This window comes from Triticum dicoccoides, chromosome 7B (assembly GCF_002162155.2).
Source record: "Triticum dicoccoides isolate Atlit2015 ecotype Zavitan chromosome 7B, WEW_v2.0, whole genome shotgun sequence".
Taxonomy (NCBI): Eukaryota; Viridiplantae; Streptophyta; class Magnoliopsida; order Poales; family Poaceae; genus Triticum; species Triticum dicoccoides.
Window position 1 is genome coordinate 359,449,336 of NC_041393.1, and position 7,997 is coordinate 359,457,332.

Here is a 7,997-nt window from a genome sequence, read left to right on the forward strand (position 1 = left end):
GGAATCGGGAATGGGCGCCGCGGCCCCGCTCCTGCCGTCGGTGCAGCAGTGCTCGACGCTGGAGGACTAGGGTCCGAAGGCCTGCTGCTCGTCACATGGAGGCAACGGCCGGCTCCCACACTGGCGGCGAGGAGCACAGGGGCATAGGCGGAGCGGGGGCCGATCTAGCGCGAAAGCGGCGGAGATGTCGGCAGTCGGCGCCGGTGCGGGCCACACATGGAAGCCTATATTCGCGGCGAAGGTTGCGCTGGTGCTCCCGCTTATCTCTATGCTCGCCTTCGTCTGTGAGCTGCACGACTTCATCAACCCTACCTCTAGGCACAGATGTGCAAACTGCAATACAATACTTGACCATCCAAACAAGATTTGGCATTGTTGCTCCTCTTGGATTCCAAGTACGAAATACCTAAACATCCAAACACTAATATTGGCATTGAAGCTCAATATCAATGTCTCGAGTATTTGGCATTGGAGCCAATACAATGCCAAACCCCTGAATGTCTACATCCAAACGAAGCGTTAGTGATATTATTTCCGAAGCTATTAAAATTCATAAAGAAGATCATTGTCAAACTCACTCTAACGAATCACCCTCTCTAGGATTTGATCCACCACATGACGATGTTGAACATGGATACTAAGATGAGGATGATGATAGTGACTTTGATCTTGATGATGCAATGAGACACTTTGGTCTTATGGCAAATCTCCGGGGATATATGGCAGGAGGAAAGGAATGGGTTCTTGACAGTGGATGTACCGATCACATGACTGGAGATAAAGATATGTTTCGTGTGCTTGATGAAAACGATGGCCCTCGAAAGTATGTCACTTTTGGTGATAAATCAAAGGGTAAGGTGGTTGGCCTCGGTAAGGTGGCCATCTCACATGATAGCTCCATACAAAATGACATGCTCGTTGAATCTCTTGGGTACAATTTACTTTCAGTATCTAGACTTGCTGATTTCGGTTTCAATGTCCTATTTACTGAAGTAGATTGCCAAGTGTTTCGTAGAGATAATCATAAAATGGTCTTTACCGGCATACGTAGCGGTGATCTTTACATTGTTGATTTCACTAAAAAGGCTCAACCTAGAACTTGCTTTATTGCTAAATCCTCTAAAGGCTGGTTATGGCATAGACGACTAGGTATGTTGGCATGCGAAACCTTGATAATCTTATTAAAGGAAATCATATCCTTGGCGTTAACAATGTCATATTTGATAAGGATAGACTTTGCAGCGCTTCTCAAGCAGGTAAACAGGTTGGAGGAAGGCATCCCGTGAAGAACATCATGACCACAAGGAGGCCACTCGAGCTACTTCACATGGATCTTTTTGGTCCCAACGCTTACAAAAGTCTCGGTGGAAATTCTTTTGGTCTAGTTATAGTTGATGATTTTTCAAGATTTACGTGGGTGTTCTTTCTTGATGATAAATCGCAGGTCCAAAAGATCTTCGAAAACTTCGCTAGAAAGGCCCAAAATCAATTTGAAGTGAAGATCAAGAAGGTTCGCAGCGACAACGGAACAAAGTTCAAGAACACAAATGTGGACACCTTTCTTGATGAAGAAGGTATCTCACATGAGTTCTCGGCTACGTACACACCTCAACAAAACGGAGTTGTTGAGAGGAAGAACCGGACGCTCATCTAAATGGCGAGAACGATGCTTGATGAGTACAAGACGCCGAAGCACTTTTGGGCGGAAGCAGTTGAGACAGCTTGTCACACAACAAATTGCTTGTATCTTCACAAGCTACTTGGCAAGACGACATACGAGCTCCTCACCGGTAACAAACCCCAAGTTGGATACTTTCGAGTATTCAGCTCAAAGTGCTACATTCTCGATAAGCATAGTCGTTCTAAATTTGCTCCTAAGTCTCATGAAGGTTCCCTACTTGGTTATGGCTCAAACTCTCACACTTACCGTGTCTACAATAATTTCACCCGAAAGGTTGAAGAGACGGTAGATGTGAAGTTTGATGAGTCTAACGACTCGCAAGTAGAGCAATTGCCAATTGATGTAGGAGACAAAGACCCCTCGGAAGCAATCCAATACTTGTCTATTGGCAAGATCCATCCAACGGAGGTGAAGGAGAGCACCTCGTCCGTCCAAGTGGAAGCTTCTACCTCACTACAAGGTGAACCAAGAGTTGATACGGAAGCATCCACAAGTGGGACACACCAAGATGAAGAAAACGAGGAAGTACACCAAGATGAACGTCAACAACCTCCTTCTCCACCACGACAAGAGAACGACAACGTCAACAATGAAGAAGGCCAAGAAGAAGAACAAGATGAAGAAGATGTTCCACCTAGATCCAAGCAAAAGCTTTCACGAGTTCGAGCAAGAATTGCTAAAGACCATCCCGTCGAGCAAATCTACAATGACATCCAAACCGGGAGAATCACTCGCTCTAAAACTCGTTTAGCTAAATTTTGTCAACACTATTCATTCATCTATAGCATTGAACCTATGAAGGTTGAAGAAGCATTGGAAGATCCGGATTGAATAAACGCCATGCCTGAAGAGCTACACAACTTTGAGAGAAATCAAGTTTGGACATTGGTCGAGAAGCTCGACAACAACCACAACATCATCGGTACCAAATGGGTGTTTTGCAACAAGCAAGATGAAGATGGACAAGTAGTTCGCAACAAAGCATGTCTCGTCGCCCAAGGCTACACTCAAGTCAAAGGTATGGACTATGGTGAGACATATGCCCCTGTTGCTAGACTTGAGTCCATTCGCATCTTACTTGCCTATGCTAATCACCATGATATCACCTTGTACCAAATGAACATTAAAAGTGCTTTCCTAAATGGTGAAATAGAGGAGGAAGTTTATGTTAAGCAACCTCCCGGATTTGTCAATCCTAAGAAACCTAATCATGTTTACAAACTTCACAAAGCTCTTTACGGTCTTAAACAAGCTCCTAGAGCGTGGTATAATGCTTGACCAAGTTCCTTATTAAAAAGGCTTTGAAATTGGAAAAATTGATTCTACTCTTTTTACTAAAAGGGTTAATGGAGAACTATTTGTGTGCCAATTCTATGTTGATGATATTATATTTGGTTCAACTAACCCTTACTTTAGTGAGAAATTTGGAAAGCTAATGTCAGAGAAGTTTGAGATGTCTATGATGAGTGAACTCAAATTCTTTCTTGGTTTGAAAATCAAGCAAACTAAGGAAGGTACCTTTGTCTCTCAAACAAAGTACACCAAGGACTTATTCAAGAAGTTCAATATGCAAGAATGCAAAGGTATGACTACACCCATGCCTACTAGTAGACATCTTGATTTGACCAAAGATGGTGAACCGGTTGATCGAATGGTTTATCGCTCTATGATTGATTCATTGTTATATCTATGTGCTTCACGTCCCGATGTTATGCTAAGTGTGTGCATGTGTGCACGATATCAAGCTGCTCCTAAAGAATGTCATCTTAAGGACGTGAAAAGGATGGTGAGATACTTAATCCATACACCAAATTTTGGCATTTGGTATCCAAAGAGGGCCTCTTTTAATCTTGTTGGCTACTCCGACTCGGACTATGCCGGTGACAAGGTTGATAGAAAGTCCACTTCGGGTACTTGTCAATTTCTTGGTAGATCTCTTGTGTCTTGGTCTTCCAAGAAACAAAACTCAGTATCCTTATCCACCGCCGAAGCGGAATACATTGTCGTTGGTTCATGTTGTGCTTAATTACTCTGGATGACCCAAACTCTTAAAGATTATGGGATATATGTGAAACATGTTCCATTTCTTTGTGACAATGAAAGTGCTATCAAGATTGCTCACAATCCCATGCAACACTCTCGAACCAAGCATATTGAAGTTCGTCATCACTTCATTCGAGATCATGTTTCCAAAGGGGACATTAATCTTAAACATGTTCGCACTGATAAGCAATTAGCGGATATTTTCGCTAAACCACTTGATCATAAAGTGTTTTGCAGGTTAAGAGGTGAATTGAACATCATTGATGCTACAAACTTGGAGTATGAACTCCATTTGATACATGCAAGACATGAGCCTATGACTAATCCTTGACATTTCTCTTGTGATGACCCTCTTATGTCTTGGATATATTTGCACCTTGCATGTTATCTAACCCGTGTAGGTACTTGGATGAATCTAAATCTATGAGATTGCAACTCACTCACATCTTGAGCAATCTCTACATCCCCAAGTCTCTACACGATGGTGGTTGAAGACAAGGAAGAACAGAACCATTCAAACATATCCTTTGACAAATTTGTTATTGAGTATCATGATTGTCATTTTGGATAAACAAGTGCTCTTCCTTGCAAAAACTAACACATGTAGGTAGATGAACTCACATTCCAAGTGGTGCTCCCAACTCTTGATGAGCTACATCAACCTTGAGCAACCCACATAAGTTCAACTACATGATCACGATCAACACCACCGCCCAAGGTATGATATTCCATCTTAGAGAAGCTTTACTCCAAGTCATGAGTCAAAGCAACTCGACAAGATGTGAATACATCAAGATGCTTAAACGAAAAAATGGTAACCCCATTTTTGAGCTTAAACGATGAGTATGACCCATGATCAAGTGATCTCACTTGACTCCTAAGTCAATATACTCTAACATAGGTGACTTTGTCGCCAACCAATTCTAGATGAAGTTTTCTTATGTTCTTTTCTGTGCTCTTGCTTTTGTCTCATGCATGTTTGTTTCCCCTTTCAAAAAAACTTTATCTAGATTTCTTTTCTGTTTCTTTTGTTCCGCATTCCCTGCATCCAATTCATTGCAAATCTTTCAGTTAATTCCTTGCAAATCCTTGTGAGATCTTACTTGTCTAGTGAGCTGAGGTGACAAGTGTTTTCTCTGCGATGAACTCGGTCTCACCAGTCTGATGCCTTCGGTCCAACCGAATCCTTTCGGTGCAACCGAAGCACATAACTCGGTGCCACCGATTTTACTACATGAAAGACAGCTTGCCACTTGTTCCTGCATTCTTCTTGATCCAGCTCCACTCAATGATTCTTGTCCTCTACCAGCATCACATTCAACTTGCTGCTTTGTTCTGAGACTCAAGGACCAAACCCATTTGTGACAAAAATCCAGAAGACCCTTCTTGGAAATTGATGTCAAAGGGGGAGAGAGAGATCACATCAAAGCTTAATCATATCTATAGGGAGAGAGAACACTCAAGGGGAGAGAGAGTAATCATCAAGGACCCCAGATGCTTGGTGTTCAAGAGGAGATAAGTCACATGTCTTCAAGAGGGGAAATACACGTTCATATTTGTTTGTTTGCATTAGCTCTGTTTATTTTCTTTGAGCTCTGATTTTCTGTTCCCTATCTTCTCCCAGTATCCCATGCTAGATTCAGGGGGAGCAAGACATCTGAGGGAAGGAAATCCTCCTTAAATTCATTGTACATCTTTACCTTTGGGGACATGTCTATATGCAATGTGGTACTTAGTACTCACTCTACATGTCATCCCAGTCTTGGTACTCTTGTGGTTTCTTTTGTTTGCTCTGGCTAGTAGGTGCATCTATGTTATCTAACCTTGTGTTACACAGGTTCATTCCATCCTAAGCCAACTCAAGACCACAAGGTAAGTATATGCATCACCGTCATGTGTATGAGGAATTCTTGCTGATGTACATACTGTTTGCAATAAGGACTCACAAGCATGAAGGTACATTTCCCACATTCACATCTTTTGCTCTGATGCATATAGCCAAGATACATGTAATACATTCACTACAAAAAAATACACTTTCGTGATGATACGTGTTTGTCACAGTAGGTCGCGTTTTTTGTCATGCATGTACATCCATGACAAATTTATGACAGAATCAAGATAGTCATACATGTGCTGTCGTAGAAGTGTTCCATGACATTACCAAAATTATCATCATGGAAGTGTCCACTTCCATGACGATAAATCGCGCGTCACAGAAGTGCTTTCGTCAAGGGTGACCGACACGTGGCATCCACCGTAACGGAACGTTGTTAAGCTATCGGGTCGGGTTTTGGATCCGATAACCCGTTAACAGCCCCGGCCAATGGGGATTTTCCACGTGTAAAATCATCATTGGCTGGAGGAAACACGTGTCGGCTCGTTGTTGGGACAGATGTCATTCACTCATTGGACAGAAGGCGCCTATGATACGTCGACACATGGCACGGCCCAACAGAGGCCCATTCCTGTGAAAAGGCCGGCCCGTTTGACTTGGTCAAAAGGTGACGGGCCGGCCCATGGAAAGCCTGTTAACGGCCTGTTCACATATAGCCCATTTACGGCCTGCTAACCCAAGGCCCGTTACGCCCTATCCGAATTAGGCCCAGTAGCGTCATCTGGGCCATCCAATATGATTCCAGCCTGTTTTCACTTCTGGCCCATGTATGGCCCATGACGTCTTTCGGCCCATATGGGGCCGTGTGTAACTCTTGGCCTATTAACGGCCCGTGGTGAAACTGGCCCGCAATGAATAGTGTATCTTTAGACCCATTAACGGCCCGTGGTGAAACTGGCCCGTAATGAACAGTGTATCACTTTATACCCATTAAGGGCCCGTTATTCAGTTGGGCCATTTCTAGCCCATGTTATTTTTTGGCCTTCTCAGAGCCCATTTATTCTTGGGCTCATTTCGAGCATTCGTTTACTTACGACCCATTACTATCACTACAGGAATCAGCTACTTTGCCATCAGCCACGGCGGACGGCAAAGGCACGGATGGCGGACGGCAAAGGTCTTTGCCGTCCGCCGCGGACGGCAAAAGTGGACGGCAACGTACGGGACGGCAAAGAGCTACATTGTCGTCCGCTTCGGGCGGCTGATGGCAAAGGGTCCTTTTCCATCAGCTGCCGACGGCAAAGAATACTGACGGCAATAATTGCGCTGTTACTCCGTTAGGTAGTTAACGGCAAGCCTTTGCCGTCGGCCGCTGAAGGCAAACATCGGAAGGCCTTTGCCGTCCGCCGCTGTAGGCAAAGTGTTTTTTCTCTTTGCCGTCAGCCACTGTTGGCAAACTGACCAAATAGGTCAGCCTCCCAGGAAGCACAGTTGCCTGCCACATGGCCTCTTTGCCGTCCGCTGCTGATGGCAAAGAGACCTTTGCCGTCGGTGGCTGACGGCAAAGAGCCTGCATATTGGCTCCTTTTCTGTTTTTTTTAAATCCAACAATTTTCACAACAAATATATATGACATATATAGATATATTTCATAGAGCTATTTAACAACACATAAGTTTCATGGTACATACATATATAGTTCCATCCACTCATACATAGCAAGTTCCATCAAGATAGCAAAGTTTCACATACATATTACAATGCAAAGTTTCATCAAGATAGCAAGTTCCATCGTAGCAAGCTAGAAGAATACTAGAAGAGAATGAAATTAAAAACAAGCACTCCATCATAGCAAGCTAGCTTCCGAGAAGTGAATGAAATCTGCAAAATGGCAAATAAGAAAGTTAGGAAAAGGTGACTAGAAGAAGAAGACTAGAAGAAGAAGCACGCCATCGTTTGTGAGGTAACTTAGGTGAAATGGATCGTTTATGAGCTAACTTAGGTAAAATGCATCATTTTAGAGCTAATGTAGGTAAAATGGATCGTTTATGAGCTAACTAAGCTAATTATGCCATTTTTTTACATAAGTAAGGTAAGTACATGTCATTATTGAGAAAACCTAGTTAACTAAGCATATTATAACTAACTTAGGTCATTTTGGAGGAAACAAAGCTAAGTATAGATCGTTTTAGAGCTAACTTAGGTAAAATGGCTTGTTTTGGAGGTCAGTAAGCTTATTAAGTCATTTTGCAGGAAAAGAAGCTACGTCTAGGTCATTAAGGTAAGCATATTGGATGAAATAAAGCTAAGTATAGGTCTTTATGCATTTGTTAAGAAAAAAACTAGAGAAACTTACCTTGATCATGGAGGTGTGGGAGCGAGCTGGCTCAGGCCAGTAGCTGGAGAAGGATCGTGTGATGCTTGTGTGGAGTAACG